We start from the raw sequence: 18,360 nt of genomic DNA, 5'->3' as shown, positions 1-18,360 counted from the left end.
TGAATCAAGGGTATTAACCAAACTCAGACCGCAGCAAAACATACAGGATAATGCTGAGTTATCACGATTATCAAAACATGCGGACAACCAACCAGAAAGAAAATCCACCAGGAAGGCTAAATAGGATGAAGAAGGGACACCAAGGCACGAGTACCCAGACATCAGTAATTCTCCTTTACTCTGTACACAGCGGCAACATTTTACTGAAAACCTCCTAATGAACTAAAGGATACAAAAATTACAGCCTTACGTTGTTGCTACTCTTCAATAGCCTGGATCTACCAGAGCGGACAGAAGGAACGCAAAGCCGACAATACTTCTCTGAGCAAATTTTCCTGAGGAAAACAGAATCTTAGGGTTTTGTTTGGTGCAAGGAAGCTGGCCTAACAGAAAATGGACCTGAACCTTAGGTACACTTGAGGTAGGCATCAGGCAGGCATTTGGTGCAGCTGAATTTCTCATTTTTCTAAGACGGTTTTTCCTCTGCTTCTTCAGGCCCAAACAATTTTAATGACTTTTCTGCACAATGTGCCCCTAAGTGTAATACCTTTCCTCATAAATCTTGTTATAGACTTATTTTATGCTCCATTTTAACATTTTCTGGGTTGAGGGAGGAGCAAAGTAATAATCATGTAATTCTAGTTGAAGGTTTTCCTCCCCTTTCTCCTGGGCTGAGATCTAATAAAATATTATTTATTTGCATCTTTAGAGAGCCATTTACTAACATTTTTCAAAACTGTAGTAAAGTGGTTGCAAAGGTGGTATCTTTATTGCTTTGCAAATGTTATTCATTTTATTATTTGTTTTAAATGCCATTTTACTGGTACCAGTGGATTTGCATTATAAAGCTTGTATCAGGATGCTATTTGGTGTAGACACAACAAATCCGAGCCTTTGGATTGTGGTTTTCCATCCTCACTTCTGTTTGTCTATGTAACCATATAAAACACTTTCCCCAGACTTCCCCTCCAAATAATTGAGCATACATAATTGTAGGATTATTGCATCACTGTTTATGACCAACTCTGTGCTTTCTAAGAGTTACTCCAAAAAGTCTCTACCTTAGGGTGTACTCCCATAAAGTTTATACATCTGTGCACCAAAGGGGAGAGGTCAATTTTACTTTTGCATCATTAAATATATAGTTTTGCAAGCACTAATGAATACAATAATTTCTCAATGTACATGATAGCTTGAAAAACAACTGGCATACTCTCCTGATACATTTTGCAAATTTCCTCCTACGTCTGGACTGAAAAAGCTCTATTATTAGAGTTCTTATGAATACAATGCTTCATCTTGCCAATAAAGAAAAAAAAAGATCCATTTGAAGAAATATCCAGAGCAGAAATAAATTTAAGCACAGAACCAGATAAACTCTCTCAACTACCCTGATTCAGGATTCCCTATAAATGCAGTGTACCTCTGCACCATTGTAGAGTTCTCTGAAATCTTGCCAAATGCATAAATCCTGGAAACATCTTCTAAAAGATAAGAATGAGCTTGGAAAATAGATCATCAAAGAAGTATGCAGTGCCTATAAAATAAACCACACACATACACACACAATTTTCATTTACCAGATCCTCTTTCACAAATCTAGCAGATGGTGGAGTGCTAAAACTCAGTTTTTCAAAAGGCAATCTGACTTTCTATTTAAACCATAATCTTCAGTATGTTAAAAAAAAAATGCAGTGGATATAATACAAACACCAGGAGCACATAACTATGCTCACGTTAAGTTGGCCAAAGGCAAAGAAGCAAAATGAATAAGATCTGGAAGTTCAAAAACATCACAACTGTTGGCTCTGTAACTTTATACTCTTCTATATCATTTCTTCATGGTATTACAATTTTTTAAAAAAGTGAATTAAAGGACTTCCCTGGTGGCTCAGTGGTACAGAATCCGCCTGCCAATGCAGGAGACACAGGTTCGATCCCTGATCCAGGAAGATCCCACATGCCGGGAGCAACTAGGCTTGTCATGCACCACAGCTACTGAGCCCACATGCCCAGAGCCCATGTTCCACAACAAGAGGAGCCAGTGCAGTGCGAAGCCGGAGTACCGCAACTAGAGCAACGAAGACCCAGCACGGTAAAACATAAATAAAATTTTTAAAAAGTAAAATAAAAATATCTGTAGCAACTTTCAACTTCAGCGAGTGGTGTATTTGAGTACTCTGGGCAAAAACAATAACACAATGCTGAGGAAGGGCACTCTAGACTCTAAATGGAGTCAGAAAGACAGACATCAATCAGTCTTGCTTTTTAGATTTCTTGCTTAGAAGGCTCAAACCGTTCTAACATCTTTCCCTATTGATCCCAGTCCCCCCACCGAAATCCAACCAATTAAACTGTCTGCCACTTAGTTGCTTAACACTTGAAATCATAGCTCTGGTTCAGTTCTTTGTCAGCAGGGACTGTCGTTAAGCTGTAAACCATGAAGGTGCAGATAGAACAGAAGCGGGTTCTAACAAGCCGTTGCTCTGAGATCTACAATGTTCAAAGGACAAACAGCTCAGAGAAGGAGGTAGTTGCAAAAACAAATTCTGTTCTGTATCTGTTTGTAAATACTAATATACAGAACCTAAGTGGACTCAATCCTCCTCTTTTTCTTTCACACTTAACACGTGCTCTCTGGAAGAAAACGTCACGTCGGAGATATTAAAAAATGATAACAGAAGAGGTTATTTCTTCTTTGCAAAGGTACGTCTGGCCAGTCCTCAGACAACGTGAGGTTCTGAAGTGCCCTGTCCTGGCAGATCTCATGGTGAGAGTAAATGCCTGGGCTCTCAGGCTTAACCACACAGGGCGGGAAGAGATGGTGGATGGGGCTATGAAGAGAATGCAGCCCTTAAAGGTCCTCCTGTACTAACAGCAATTAGAAAGTGAAGCTGTAATTTCAGCCCTCCTTCCTTCACATTGGACCTTGTCTCCCCGTCTCCAGGAAATGGGGGCCAAGTTAGTCGGGCATGACTATAATAGGGATCTGTGACTACAGCGGGGTAGCCATCAGTATAAATCTGTCATAGACACACTCGCAGAGGAAGAGGGACTTCCATACACTGCAGCCTTTACACTTTTTGATGCAGATACAGATTTATGGCACACGGGAAGCAGAAAGCCTTTGAGCCAAAGGGGCCCTGTGAATCAAGGCCATTTTGTAGGTTTCCGCCGCCTGAAAAAGCTACACATTTATAATTGTGCTTGGAGTCAGCCCCCTTCCAGCCCCAGGAGGCAGCAGCATTTGGTTGAAATAAAACGGAGGACTTTTCCCAACAGCTGGCCAGCTCCAGTTTTAAGTTTTAACAACAGGATGAATGAATTGAGGACAGCTGAAGGGATCAAAAAGCATTATGCCAGACCTTTTTTTTTCCTTAAAGACCCTTCCCCACCACAACCCCCCTGCCCTGACTACGCTGTTCCCATGTATCAGATTCATTCAGAGATGATGAACTCTACTTTGAAGAGTTCCCTCCCATTGTTCAGCTGACACAGATGACTCTTTCACCAACATACTCAGAAATGATCCAGCGGAGACCTTCAGGAAATGTCTTAAAAAAAAAAAAGTTTCCGGCAAGAAAAAGAGGGGGGAAAAAAAAAAGAGAGAGCTAGAAGTAAATTAAAAACCAGCCCGGAGTTGGTGTTAATTAATTAAAAACACAATTTCAAAGCATCCTTAATAGAAGACTTCCTCCCTGCAGCCAGTATCTGATTCAGGGAGTGACTCAAGTAATAAAATCACAGTTGGGACGACTCTCGTGGTGCTGGCAGGCCAAGTTCAATATTTTCCCTATGAGGCATGCCTGTACTATAAAAAGAATGCGATGTTTGAAAATGAGTGTCTCTGCTCTCTGTACGCTGGCATTAAAAGCCTCTCCTAGCCCTCTTGCCACACTTCGCGAGTACAGTATGAATCACAATCATGTGGCGAGCACCTCCTTGCCAAATTCTTTCCTGCTGCTACCACGGTGCGTTCCCTCTCAGGCTCCTGCCAGCAGCCCCTGTCTCCCGGCCAAGAGCATCAGGGCGAGAGCCGATGGAGAGCCAGGGCACTCTACTCTGCAACCAGGACACAAGGAGGCACATTCTTGTACAACTCGGGATTGCTGAATGGAACGAGTGGGCAGGAGGGTACAAAAGTCAGCAAAGGGACACAAAGCGAAGAAGCTGGAGAGAACGGATGCCTCAAGAGTACAGCCTCTGTGCCAGGTGTGGGGCTGGGCACTTTAAATTCACGCTCTCAAGGAATACTCCTGAGATAGGACTGCCCGTTATCAGGGGTGAGGAAGCAAGAGACCCACGGGGATCAGAGAAGTGGCTTCCAGGGTTTCATAGCCAAGGAAGGTCATGCTTAGGCTGGAGCCCAGCCTAGCGGTCTTCCCTCTCTACTCTGATTCTGCAGCCCAAACGTGGAGGAGCCAGAAACTACTCTTCTGTCGTCTTGGGCTTTTTAATGTTTAAGCCACTCTCTTAACTATACAGTCCCTAGTTTCTATAGTGTTAGTCGCTCAGTTGTGTCCGACTCTTTGTGACCCCATAGACTGTAGTCTACCACTGTTCCCTAAATAAACACAGTGCCACTTTCAACCACATGTTTATTAAAGTATGCATCAGCCAGATTAACATCCACTGAACCAACCTTCACAGCTATGGCCACAGAACCACCACCCCCTCAAGCCCAACAGTCATCTCCAAATTCTGCTCTAGGGTCACAGAGGGAACTGGGAGAGAACATGGAGAAAAACATTATTATAGTTCAACATCATGAATCACTACTGATGGAACCACCTAAAGTTTATCCCCTACTTACATCTGCATTTCTTTGTGTTCATTCATTGTTGTGGTTAACTACACATTAATTGCCTTGCCAGTTTTCTGGCTAAATCTCCCACGAACCCAGCAAGGCTTGGCCTCTAAGAGGCAGAAACAGATTGTGAAACCAGGAAACTCCCTGCTGTAACAGGGCTTCTAAATAGGCTATTAGGTGTAAGGGTGAGCAGCTCAGTGCTGTGACGACCTAGATGGGTGGGATTGGGGGTTGAGTGGAAGGTCCAGGAGTGAGGGGGGATATATATATATATATATATATATATATATATATATGTAGCTGATTGGCTTCACTGTACAGCAGAAACTGACAACATTGAAAACTAACTACTAAACGAAACAAAACAGGGTTGGAAGAAGTTTCTATGCTTTGCATTAAAGACAAATTTGTCCCAATGGCTGGGAAGAGGAAGACATGGAAGAAGCAGCAGAGGAAGGAGAGAAAGGCCCAATTCACATCCAAGAGTCTACAGGAGAAGCAGAAAGTGGTCCTTTCAATCTCATCCTAATCCAAGAAGGGACAGCCCTCCCTGGAGTTACGGTCTACCCGAAAGAACAGTGGGAGTGGCCCAACTAGCTAGCTAGCTTGAGTAGGTAGTATAATAAGGCTGTTAAAGAAAGATTTTCATCTTAAGAAATATAATGTTTAGAATAATGCCAGGTGACAGTCTTACTCTTTGTGGCACTGGCCAAATTCCAAGAATCTATTAATGAAAGATTAAGTAGGAATTTTAAAAGACTCCAAACCAAGACCTATTAATCAGTCCATTCCTTATTTACTATTAATTAATTATGTAGATATTATGTCTCAGGCATTGTGTTAAGGCCTGGACATACAAAGATAAAATAAACATGCTCTCTGTCCTACTGGAGTTGAACAGAGTGGAATAATACAATGTGTTAAGTGCTACACTTCAACAGAGGCCTGTACTTAGGAACTACTAACTTCACAGCATGATAATTTCCAAGATCTGGCCGACTCTCACCTTGCTTAGTGTTTTTGCCGATAAAATTAACCTAGAGGAATTTGTATGATTTTGTGCTAATTACTCTATGAGTTGGTAATGTTGTTGTACGGATCCACTTTCATAGTAATTGTGGAAGAAATAAAATGAGTAAGAATTGGGGAGAAAGAGCCTGGATTTTCTCCAGTGGAGAAGACAGAAGAATTTTTCAGAGTGATAGAAGAAAATAGGTGATCAAATAGGACAGCTCTGTAGCCATCCTGTTTTGCCTGGCTCTATCACTTATTCAACTGTTGAATTCTCCAGTAGGTTACTTTAAAAATCTGTGCCTTGATTTCTTCATCAGCAAAAAGGGGATGATAAGAGTACCACTTCATTGAATTGTACTATTATCTGAATGGATGGTGGTTCATAGGGTAAAGTATCTGCTTGCAATGCAGGAGACACAGGTTTGATCCTAGGTCGGGAAGATCCCTTGGAGAAGGGAGAGGCTACCCACTCCAGTAGAATCCCATGAACAAAGGAGTCTGGCAGGCTATATAGTCCATGGGGTTGCAAAGTCAGACATGACTGAGTGACTAAGCACACACACACACAATCACCTACCTATCTACCTATTTAAAGTCCTACCATTCTGCAAAGCTAAAATATCCTGTCCTACACTTTTTTGGCTTTGTGTACTGGGTTTTAAGGTAGCGTTCTTGGAATGGAAACTCTTTATAGTATTCATCTCTTTTTATCTGTGTGTATTGATAGTTATTTACTACTCATGTTTTGGGTTGGTGAAAAGTTACAGCTTATGAAAAAACCCAAACAAACTTTTTGGCCAACCCAATAGGTATAGATCAGGTTGTCTGACCATCTATAGTGCATCTAAGATTATTGTGTTGGGAAAGAGAAGGAAAAAAATGCCAGCTAACAAGGCAGCTTGTAGTACACTGAGGATTGTTTGATCTGTTGAAAGAAAAGCCCTTTTTCTTTCTTGGAACTTGAGGGGGAAAAGAACAAAACAATGGTGATACTGTACTAATTACAACAATAAATCTTACCAAAATCCAAATTAAAGAAGCCTTAAATATCTAATTGAGATCCTGGAGTTTATATCACAAGAATAATAAAAGTTCAGGAGATTAAAATGGGCACATTTAATATTTTTTTTAAGAAATGTTTAATACTTTGCTATTTTGGTGTAGACTGGAGTAGGGTGCCCATAGAATTCAGTAGTATAATAAAACAAGATATCAGGTGTGTTGTCCTTGCACGTGGAGGGCAGCTCACCACTGAAAGAACACAGACTCTGAAGTCAGATAAGCTGGGCTGAGTGCAGCTCTAAAGGGATGTTGGTCCGTGGTTCCTTGAGTCATCTTTGCTAAAAATTGTGCAAGATAATTTGATCAAAATGTCTAGTGCTCTGAGACACTCTATATATACTAGCGAAGGAATCAGTAAGTGAAAGATGTAAACAACATATTATTCAGTGTTTTCTTTTGATGAAAATAATCTGTGCCTCCCTTACTCACACATGACATCTTATGCCCCTAAACCACTATGGAAAAGGTTATTAATGACCTCAGAAGAAACAACTACTGTTTCTAGCAGTCTTTGTGAAGGGGTGTGTGCATGTGTCTGTGTAAGTGGGAGAGATCAAGCAGCAGCCATCCAAAAGTCAAAAAATGCCTTGTGGGGGTCAAACGCAAGGAAGGCACAATTAAAATAATAAATTTAAAAAAAAATTTTTTAAAGCTTATCTGTGTCACGTTGTACTGTGTACAGATATCTTACCATAGAGGTCCTAGGGATTAAACTCCAGGAAATCTTCACTGTTCAATTATTTTAATTATAAAAGTTAAGATCTGACTATGGTTCTTTAAAACTTTTAGAACTGAACAGAGTCCAAGTATAAAATATCTTTCTTAATATTCTTCCATAGGGTGATTCACTGGAACGCCACCTTTAAAAAGAAAAGTTAAAATTTTCATTGCTTTCGTCGAGCTGGCCTTAGAAGATCAAACTTCCGTCTTTGGAACTCCCCACTAAAATAACACTGATTGCACAGGGACCATTTGTGTAATGAGCTCTTTATAGAAAAGGCATCACTTAAATCGCCAAATAAATAGCGTGAGGTAATTGGCCTTCTATAATTCTGGGCCATGAGAAACAGGCATTACTTTCTAAATGAGCTCAAAGTCATTAAAAATCACAAGAATTGCATAATCTAACCTTTTGGTCAAGAGAGTCTTTGCTTACTTATTAAGGGGCACAGGAGGAAGGCAGTGCATGAAACAGGAAATGAGGAATTCAATGGACTGTACCCTCAAAAAGCGAGAGTGTGCTCCAGATAAGGCAGAGAGTGAAAGTGACCACTGCCAGTTGGCTTTTGGTTGGCAAACTGAGAAGCTTTGTCTGGAAATATCACTAGAATTCAATGGTATGCCCTGGTTGGATATCTGCCTCCTTCCCCAAATACCTCTGTGTTGTCTTCTAGCCAACGAACTTCTCAGTAATTCCCTGCAAGAATGATGACTCAAACGTAACCCCCCATCAGGAGGAGGAAACAGGGACTAAGGATGCCAGAGAATCTTTAACCTTCAGTGAACCATCAGCTTGAAAACAGTATGAATTCCTTGCAGCACTGTAACTCATAAAAAACGGCACTCGTTCTAGTCAATGAATCATTTTTAAGAATGGTAACAACAGAGTAACAAAGATATTTACATAAGCCAAGTTTAAGTTGTCTGATCTTTTAACCTAGTAATTCGTTTTTTTTACAAGACATTTTCATAGTATAGATACTTGATATCATCAGGTCAAATTTTAAGATAATTTTGAAAATGTGGCTCTCAGTTTATAATCAATAGTTATAATAAAAATCTTTACATATCATTGTCGTGATTATTATTATTTGAAGCAAGAAATATGGAGAGGTGGTGGCCTTGACATTACTTTTTTTTTTTTTTTTTTTAAATTAGGAACTGGAGCACACTGCTGAAGCCATTGTAGATCCACTCAAAGATGAAAGACATTATTAATGCTTACTCCGGCCCAAGGGGTTCCTCCGGCGGCAGCAAGCGGCTTGGACCCTCCCTCAGAGCACAGAGCCCAGCAGCTGACATTACTTTTTAACAAGGAAATTGGGTTATTTAAAGTGTACTGTGTGTGCGTGTGTGTGTGTGTGTGTGTGTGTGTGTGCGCGCGCGCGCGCACGTGTGTACGTGCATGCTCAGTCGTGTCTGACTCTTTGTGACTCCATGGACTGTAGCCCATCAGGCTCCTCTGTCCATAGGATCTTTCCAGGCAAGAATACTGGAGTGGGTTGCCATTTCCTCCTTCAGGGGACCTTCCGGACTCAGGGATTGAACCTACATCTCCTCTGCTGGCAGGAGGATTCTCTACCACTGAGCCACCTGGGAAGCCCAGAGTGTACTGTAAGGTGCATGAATGCTTCTGCTGCCTCAAAGAAAACTTTGTTCCAACATGTTATTTATTCCCAGGGACTGTGCACATTCCAGATGACATCACCAGGGCTGCTAGTGCACAAGAAAATAAGCAAATGAGACACACATTGGCTCATGTGGCAAATCACCGGGTTTGCCAAATGGAAAAGAACAAAAACGGGGAGGGAAAACATTTTGTTTTCAATCTACAAGGATATTAATAAAACTCAAACCCAGCATTCTGTGGCTACATTTCCCAGGAAGAGGAGTCTTTTCTGGCCAAAAGAACATAACAACAAACTTTTGTATCTGAGAAATATGTATCTCAAGATGTCATTTAAAAACCCACTATTTACCATGAGTAGGACCAAAAACATGTTTCTTTGAAACTTGGACACCAAGAAAAAAAATGAGGGCAAATTCTACCTATAATAATCTACAGTTCAGAGTAAATCAATTCAATGAGTGTAATTTGATGCATTATATGTCACAGTTTAAAGTCAAAAGCTGCTCTAGATAAAATTCGAAGGATAAAATAAACAGTAAGTCACCACTTACTAAAGTAAAAGAAATGATGAAGTAAAAGAAATATGAAAGTTTCTTAAGAGCCTTTCTAAGTAAATGCAATTTATAGACATCAGTGAGAAATGAAAAAAGCAAACTTTATAACGCTGAATACCAATAAAAACAGAATAAGCTGAAGGCTCATTATGACTGAAAACTTAATGGATACAATTCTTAGCAAATTTGTTTGAAAACCATCAGTGATTAAAAATATTAGTTAATACTGTGTGTCAGGAACAATCTGGAGCACTTTACAAAATTAACTCATTTAATGCTCTTAACAATCCTTTATAATAATATGATGATCCCATTATAAATCCCATTTTGTGGCTGAAGTAACTAAGGCTCAGAAAGCTTAAGAAAATTGTCCAAGGCCACACAGCTAGTGATTATTAGCACACAGTAATCTTGATGAGGCTGCTGCTGCTGCTGCTAAGTCGCTTCAGTCGTGTCCGACTCTGTGCGACCCCATAGACGGAAGCCCACCAGGCTCCCCCGTCCCTGGGATTCTCCAGGCAAGAACACTGGAGTGGGTTGCCATTTCCTTCTCCAAGGCATGAAAGTGAAAAGTGAAAGGGAAGTCGCTCAGTCATGTCTGACTCTTAGCGACCCCATGGACTGCAGCCCTCCAGGCTCCTCCGCCCATGGGATTTTCCAGGCAAGAGTAGTAGAATGGGGTGCCATTGGCTAACTAACAAAATTTCAAAGACACTGATAAATATTGAGAACTTAGAGGCATAATTCCACTAGAACATAAAAATTTTTGATAGAGAAATTTCCCTTAGTAAAGTAATAATGCTGAGATATCTAGATGGCTTACCTTGGGGATATAAATTATTATAATATGCATGAACACACAGTCTTTCTTGAAATAAAGGCCAGCACAAATAAAGTTTACCGTTTGCTTCTGACAACAAAAGGAGATACACCTGTGCATTCATATACTTATCAGGATTAAACAATTAAACTTATTAGGATCAACTGGGCAGGCGTAATTTCGTAAAAATGTTCCTTTTTCATTAGAGTCATTGGGCTTGCACATATATCAAAATACCACATGACGGTTTTTCCCAGTTTTTAATCCCTTTCTGAATTCTGTAACTTGAATGACACATACATACCAAAAAAGAGGGAAAAAAAAGAAAGGCAACTGGTCCTTTGATTTTAATAGGGTAGAATTTATTTGGAAAGTAAGATTCCTTATTATAAACTGTACCTCTTTCTGGAAACATTTAGAATTTTGAAAGAAGTAGCCTTGGCAAGAATGTAGCGCAGTCTTAAATTTACAGGGGAAAAAAAAAACGGCGGGCCACAGAGATTCAGGTTAGAAGAAAGGTTACCATTAAGAGGAAAGCAGGGCATGGCACACTGGCTAAGGTAAGAGCACAGGAGTGTCTACTAGCTGCATGATCTTGGGTGAGTTATTTAACTTCTTCAAGCTTCACTTTTCTCATCGCAAAACAGGGAAATATTTCATGGGGCTGTTGTGGAAATGAAGTGGGATTACAAATACACTGTGCTTTTGCACAATACCTGAGACTCCAATGAGGGCTCAGTACATGGTCACTGTTCTTGTATTGTGATCTCTAACTGATTCCCAACCAGCTGGTGTCAGAACTTGATGTAAAGCACTTTGGGAATTAAGTGTTAGAAGTGAAGTGAAGGGAAGCTGGTTCCTAATTCCTTCCTTACACCTGGGCCTAAGAGGGCAAAATCATCTATCATTAGCCTTTTCTGCAAAATGCAGTATTATTCACCACTTCCTCCCTTCTTTTACCCCTAGAGCAATTCCTCAGCTTGTAGGAAGCATTTTTCAGTCAGAATGTAACTTCGAAGCCGACTATTCTAAACTCTCAGTCAGGAAGGTTCAGAATTGGCTTTCACAAAGGGGATAAACCCTGCATTCAGGAAGTCTGACCGGCAACAATTCCAGGGCTCTCACATTACCCGCTTCCTCCTCGTTATTCCAGTTGGGCTCTTCCTGGAAGGGGGAGTCTGCTGCTTGATTAAACATTCCAATCACATCAACACTGAGCAAAATCACAAAATCAGCCTGGTCTTAATCAAATGTGCTTACCTCTCCTTGGGAAAGGCCTTCAAAATTAGAAAACGTTTCACAGATCAGATATGTAGGAACAATTCCCTATCTCTCTTTCTTGCTTCAGTGGCATCTCAAGTCCCTGATCATAGGATACCAGCCAACGTGTACCGAGCACTTCCTAACGGCCAGGCACGCCACCAAGTGCTTTTGCTTACACTTCCTCATTTAATTTTCAGAGCAACTCGGAGGAGGAGGGAGGATCTAGTCTGATCCCCATTTTATAGATGAGATGACTGAGGTCCAGAAGACTGAGTTGTCCAGGGCTGCACTGTCAACCCCAGAGCTATTAAAATCCAACAGCAGTGTGGATAGGTCCTCAGCAGACCTGGTTCAGCCACTGCCCAGATATTGCTACTTTCTCTCTGGCCTCAGTTTCCCTTCTTGGAGACGATGTGGCCACTCTGAAAGTTCCCTTTTAGCCTGACATTCCACAGCCTGCTGCTGCTGCTGGCGGGCTTCTTTGTTTCCACGCTCAGCTGCTCTGGCCGGGGCCTCCCCTGGCTCTGCCCTGTTTTGTTTTTGCTGCTGGACCTACTACAGACGCACTCCTGGCAGAGCAGCCCGGAGCACAGCCGAGGAGGCTTCCTCTTTCGCTCAGTTCCTGGCCGCTTTAGTATGAACAGAAAAGGTGGGCAGGGGCCAACTGGCAGAAGCCACAGAAATAGCAGCACATGATTCTCCTACGAGCAGCAGAAAGGTCGGCACGCAGGACCCCGCCATCTGCTGAGCTCTCTCATTGACTAAGGTTGCTCTTGGCACGCAGAGCCACCTGGGGTTTCCACGCTCGTTTCCCTCCGGTCAGAGTAGACAGCTCTGCTGATAGACAACTTGGAGGGGGATGCTTCGTGGTCCCGTGCTAGCAACCGGCCAGGGACAGGAGATGGACAGCTTTAACTGCAAAGCCACACAGGAACACCCCCCTGCCACAGGCACACACATCTGAATCTCTCTTTCTGCAGACTGCAACCTCCTGGGGAGGTCCTCCCTGGGTCCAGGCCACCTCTGAGCACACAGGAAAAGGTGTGCAGTTCAAGGATGTGTAAGCGGCGGTGACTCAGTCATTCCAGTATGGGTGGGAAAGGCGGGTTCCCCGGATTAGCAGGCTCCCTCCACCGGCTCCGCGTCCTCATTAGCAATTGCCTGCAGGGATCGCATGCTGGGGCTGTCTGCAGCACAGTTTCTCCTCTCCCTGTCATCCTCCCCCACTCTCTCTCCCTCTCTCTCTCTCTTTCTGAGTCTAGGACAATACTCAGGCCAGGACAGTTCCAGTCATAACTGGATCTTTCCATGACTTAGTAGCACACACAAGGATTTGCTGGAGTGGTGTTTTGTTTTGTTTCACTACTATTAAGCAAGATTGCTTCATAATCCTTTAAGTGTTTTGTAGCCAAGTTTTATTTACATATCCTGGCCAGCAAGCACGTGATTAACCCAAGGATGTCACGGAGGGAAGGCAAATGCTACATCTGAATAAAATCGGATGCTGTTTCGGTGAGGAGACAGACACAGCTGAGCTGTCCAAAGGACAACCGTCTCTCGGGCCAACACTACACAAAACTCCGAGCCTGGAGACCCTCAGGGACCAGAAGGAGCTGCTGAGGTAGGGGCTCAGATGCACGTGATTCTGATTCCAATTCCTCTCTTTTTCTTTCACTCTCTCCACTCTGGGGGCACAGTGTTAGGAAAGCTGGATGCCCAAAGCGTCTAATACGTGTGAATGGTGGTAAGCTGTCTGTCCGTTTTTCACAAGGATACTCTTATGACGTGGGGTCTTCCTACAACGCACACCACCCAGAAAACAAGCTGCAATGGCGTCAACAGGAAGGAATTCTTTCAATTAATGTTTATGGAGTGGCTTGATGTGAAAGAATCATGCTAGGAACTATCAAAGAGCTTTTCATATCTTATCTTTCACCCTGTGATAAAGATAATTAGAGCTGGTTATGACCATTCTCATTTCTCAAAAATATATCTGGTGATCAATCTACCAGAAGGTTAAGTGGATGCTGATTTATCAGTGAATTTTTTTAAAAGAAACTTAAACCCTGGGACCTAGATTCCTTGGTCCCTTCACTAATGAGAAATCCTTAAACATTAAAATAAGCATTTCCCAGGAAGTATTAATGAGGTCTTCACTCTGTATAGTCTGTGTGTGCGAGCATGCTCAGTCGCATTAGATTTTTTGTGACCTCCATGGACTGAAGCCCACCAGGCTCCACTGACCATGGGATTTTCCAGGGAAGAATCCTGGAGTGGGTTACCATTTCCTACTCCAGTGGGTCTTTCTGACCCAAGGATCAAATCCACATCTGCTGCGTCTCTTGCATTGGCAGGAGGATTCTTCACCACTGAGCCATCTCAGAAACAGCAACCTCCTATTTCTAACTCTCATCCCTCCACACTGCCTAGCCAATGCAACTTTAAAACAAGTAATTTATCTTCTCTGATTATACATTTTATTATCTTTAATACAAAGGGACTGTGTTAAGGATTTTTAATTTCTTATCTAGCTTAAAAATCATGTATTTGTTTAATGAAAGACTATTAACACTGTCAACGGCAGTTTTTATTTTAACCTTTAAATACAAAGGCTGCACAGCACAAAAAAAGATCATGTTGCCATAACCTCCTAGAGAAATATTTTTGCAAAAATTTCCTTGCTCTTCTTGGAAGAAAAACATATCATGCCAGCAGGCTCTGTGATAAGATGCCAGTGATACAGGATAGAAGATAGTTGTTTTATTTGTTTACTCTGAATGAGCAAGGCTCTGAAAGCGCTAGTATCTTCCCCATGGAAAATGTGTTTGCCTCTAATATTATCTCTCGTGATCGTGATCGGGAGTCAGTGTCAAAGGTTTGTGAATGGATTTCAGAATGTGCAAGTGGCACCTCCCATCGTTAGCTGTCTACATTTTTTTATAACCACTTGCATACTTTTGGTCAACCACTGTAAAATAAACAGTCCTTCCCAAATGTTTTTGTTTTCTTTGACAGCACAGCAATAATTCACTTGGAATGCTGTAGAATAGAAGAGCACTTTAATGCTGTTCTAACATGGCTTTTTATGATTTCTATTCATCAAGTTGTTTTTAAGTTAAAAGATGCCAGACTGAAAAGAGCCTAAAAGAGCATAGTCCACTCTGGAGATGTACTGGGCTTATCCCTTCAAAACATACCTATGTACAATATATGCAATAATCACACATGCACACATGCATAAATTGATGTGTATACACATACTCAAAATGGATATGAAAAACAATATTCATCAAAAGCGTTGGCTGTTTTTCTTTCTGCACTTGTACTTTTGTTTCATGCTTGAGAAGTGTAACATTTCAGTGAAGGTATGGATTTGTGTTCATGAAAATGAAGGTGGAAATTAATATTTATTCCTGCCTAGAAAATATTTTAGGAAAAAATGTCCCTAACACACTCTTGGTTTATTTGATTAAATACTTTTGATCTCTTTTCTCCAGACACACACATACTAAAGAAAGAGTTTAGAAGAAATAGCTTGGCCAAGAGAGCTTTCTTTTCTTTTTTGAGGGGCTGGGGGATGATCATCTCAGACGTATGTAGCAGAATAAGGTATACATCTGTGTGTCAAAATGGAAGGATGGGAGTTAACTTGATAGGGGTGCACATTTCTGTGTACCACCACATGGATTAGCTTTATATGGGACAACTTTGGAGGTAACAAATTGGAGGTTGGGCAGCGATCTATTTTCATCTTACCCATCTTCTTCTCTGAGAAACCCGTTCCTAGTCTGCACACCACGGCTTTTCAACTGTGATCTATGACAAGGACAGGTAAGTCTTGTGTTAAGGTGAATTTCAGAGGCGGGGAGTTTATCAGCTGAGCCATCTTACCTGCATTCCTTGCAAACGATTTGAGCCCTGGAAGCCAGGCCTAGCTTTGGGCTTCTCCAGCAGAGAGCAGTGAAACACTGTCAATAAACTTAATTCTGGAAGCCAGAGTAGCTTCTGAGCTAAGAGAAAAGGCAGAAGCAGAACTGGCAGGCTCATCAGCATTGTAAGGAATGGGAGGATCTGGGCTTGTAGATTTTCAAAGCTGGATGTGTGTTAGAGGTTTGATGCCGATGCGGACAGCATTGCATATATTTAGACATTTAACTATTAGTCAAAAAACAGCAGTTCAGAGCAAGACAGATGACCCACACACAAAGTATATGCCTTCCAAAACTAGTCTCTCACTTTAATCATGCAATCACTGTATTATCATACATATATTAGGTCACTTTCATTTGCATTCAATATTATCACAATGTCAACTCTTCAGTCTTATTCTCCGACCACCTACCTTGGCAGTTCTTCAGCATTCCTTGTTCGCAGCACAGTAACTGCTTGGCAAATCAAGTGCCAGAAGGAGTTTGTACACATGCATTCTACAGGAAACGTGGTTGCAAGAGCCGTTTTAAGAAGCTGTGGCTCCAGTTCAACATGAGGTTCCTAGCGGGGATGTGTGAATGATGCTTCCAGGTGAAGGGATTTACGACAGGACACATGAACTTGTTAACAGTACAACACAAAAATGCTAAACTCCCTGGACACCAGCCCTTGGCTGGGGTGCGAATCGGTTCTTCTCCTTCCAATCAACAAAAGCTGATGACAGAGAATATTAGTGAATGGACTGTGTTTGTGCTAAGCTGCTCTCAAAGAAAACCTCTTGTTTTCACACAGGAAGTATGAGCACTAAGGATCCCATGAGGTGGTTTATATGATCTGACCTGTTAACTTTTCTTGGATAAAAAGAAGTTTAATCCATTCTGTTTTCTGAAGCAAAGTTATCAGAGAGATTATTCTGCAAAGATCTTTAAAAAAAATTAAAAAAGCAGCAGGCAGATCATGCATTTGCTCTGTGGAAACAGGAGGTAATATCCTCTGTATACATCAGTGGCTCTATGAGTTGCTATTCTGAAAAGTTCTACTCTCTTCAAGTGCTGGCCTCAGATGGCAGCCTGTGTAGGCTGCCAAAATACTAAGTGAGGCATGGGGCGCTACACATCAAAGGGGAGAGGTCAGCATGGCAGCATGCCCGAAGAGCACGCTCTACAAAGGATGAACTTCGAAGAGACCGGCTCACATCAAAAGTCACCGCGTGCTTTACATTCCCCAGTGCCCAGGGTCATTTTACCTTCCACTGGCAGCTCTTCTTAGCCAGTCTAGCTCCCATTTCTGGAAGGAAAACTCCCTCCTCTTCTTTACTCCTCCTGAAGCCCCTCTCCCGTCCCATCTCAGCAAAAAAGAGACACCTCACAACCAGAAAACGACTTCCGGGGTGCACCCAGAGCTGCACACCTCAGGGTGAGGCTTCCTGGGGCAGGAGAAGGTGGCGAGGCTGCTCTGCTTGGGAAAGTACAGCCTCACTGCTCCACGTCAACGTTCCACCCCCTCGGCCTTTCCCAAGGTCTCAGTGAGAAAATTTTTTTTATTCATTTTCTTTTTTTTTTGGGTTCTTATCGGTTCAAACAAGAACAATGAATTCCTCAAGCCCACAAGAATGTGACAAGGTGTCAACAAAGCCGACCAGGAAGGTGATGTATGGCCCGTGAGCTGCAGCTCCCATAAATCACATCACAAACCAGAGCTACAAAGAACGAGCCTTGCAAGTGGAGTGCAAAGGGCCAACTCCCTGCACCCTCCAACAGGCACCCCACACTCCACCTCTCCCAGTGGCCTCGCTGGAGCACACCTGTCACCCCCACACCAACAAACTGGCCTACGCAAGAGTTAAGTTCTTTTCCTTCAGTGGCCAACACAGCTCGTACATGGGGAGCACTGTATAATTTAATGTGCTTCAGAGACATGCGTTGATATGGCTTTGTTGACGGCTGTCTGGAAAGTTCGACGTGAACCCCCAACTTCAAAGGTTTATAAATGACAAAACTATTTGTGCTTCAGTCGAAATTTGATTTAGAAAGTTTGGGCTTTGGTGGTGAAATGATTTTACGGTTTTCAAAAATCAAATGTCAGGAGTGGTTTTGCCCGCTTTGTAAATGATACAAAGAGAAATTGAGAATTACCCAGATAGAATCCTTTTCTGGGTTCCTAGGATGTGGCTTTCTTGAAAGAAAAACTAGATGTATAGTTGTATACAGGTCAAAATTAGGAGACGAATGGGACTATTTTACATTGCCTTCTGCAAAGTAACTTATTGGCAAATAAAGAATTATCAAAGAAGATATTTTCCATCACTTTCTAAACATATCTGATTTATATTTGACACCATGATTTGGGAGTAAGTGTAATAATGGGCTTCCCTGGTGGCTCAGACTGTAAAGAATCTGCCTGTAATGCAGTGGGAGACCTGGGTTCAATCCCTGGGTTGGGAATATCCCCTGGAGGAGGGCATGGCGATCCACTCCACTATTCTTGCCTAGAGAATCCCCGTGGAAAGAGGAGGCTGGCGGGCTACAGCCCATGGGTCGAAAAGAATTGGACATAG

The 18,360-nt window shown here is 42.1% G+C and overlaps 1 protein-coding gene and 1 long non-coding RNA gene across 2 annotated transcripts in view; one reads left to right on the top strand and one right to left on the bottom strand.

Moving 5' to 3' along the window:
- HMGA2 (high mobility group AT-hook 2) overlaps window positions 1-18,360 on the bottom strand; it is a 144,475-nt gene that overhangs the window by 68,096 nt on the left and 58,019 nt on the right. The window lies entirely within an intron of this gene.
- The window catches only part of LOC138987815 (uncharacterized), a 30,234-nt gene continuing 25,130 nt past the window's right edge, over window positions 13,257-18,360 (top strand). The window contains exon 1 of the long non-coding RNA XR_011464109.1: window positions 13,257-13,494. This is a non-coding gene — a long non-coding RNA (uncharacterized lncRNA). The remainder of the gene's footprint in view (window positions 13,495-18,360) is intronic.

Source organism: Bos mutus, chromosome 5 (assembly GCF_027580195.1).
Source record: "Bos mutus isolate GX-2022 chromosome 5, NWIPB_WYAK_1.1, whole genome shotgun sequence".
In the NCBI taxonomy this organism is placed as follows: domain Eukaryota; kingdom Metazoa; phylum Chordata; class Mammalia; order Artiodactyla; family Bovidae; genus Bos; species Bos mutus.
The sequence above is the reverse complement of the archived record's forward strand: the minus strand, read 5'-3'. Positions and strand labels throughout refer to the sequence as shown.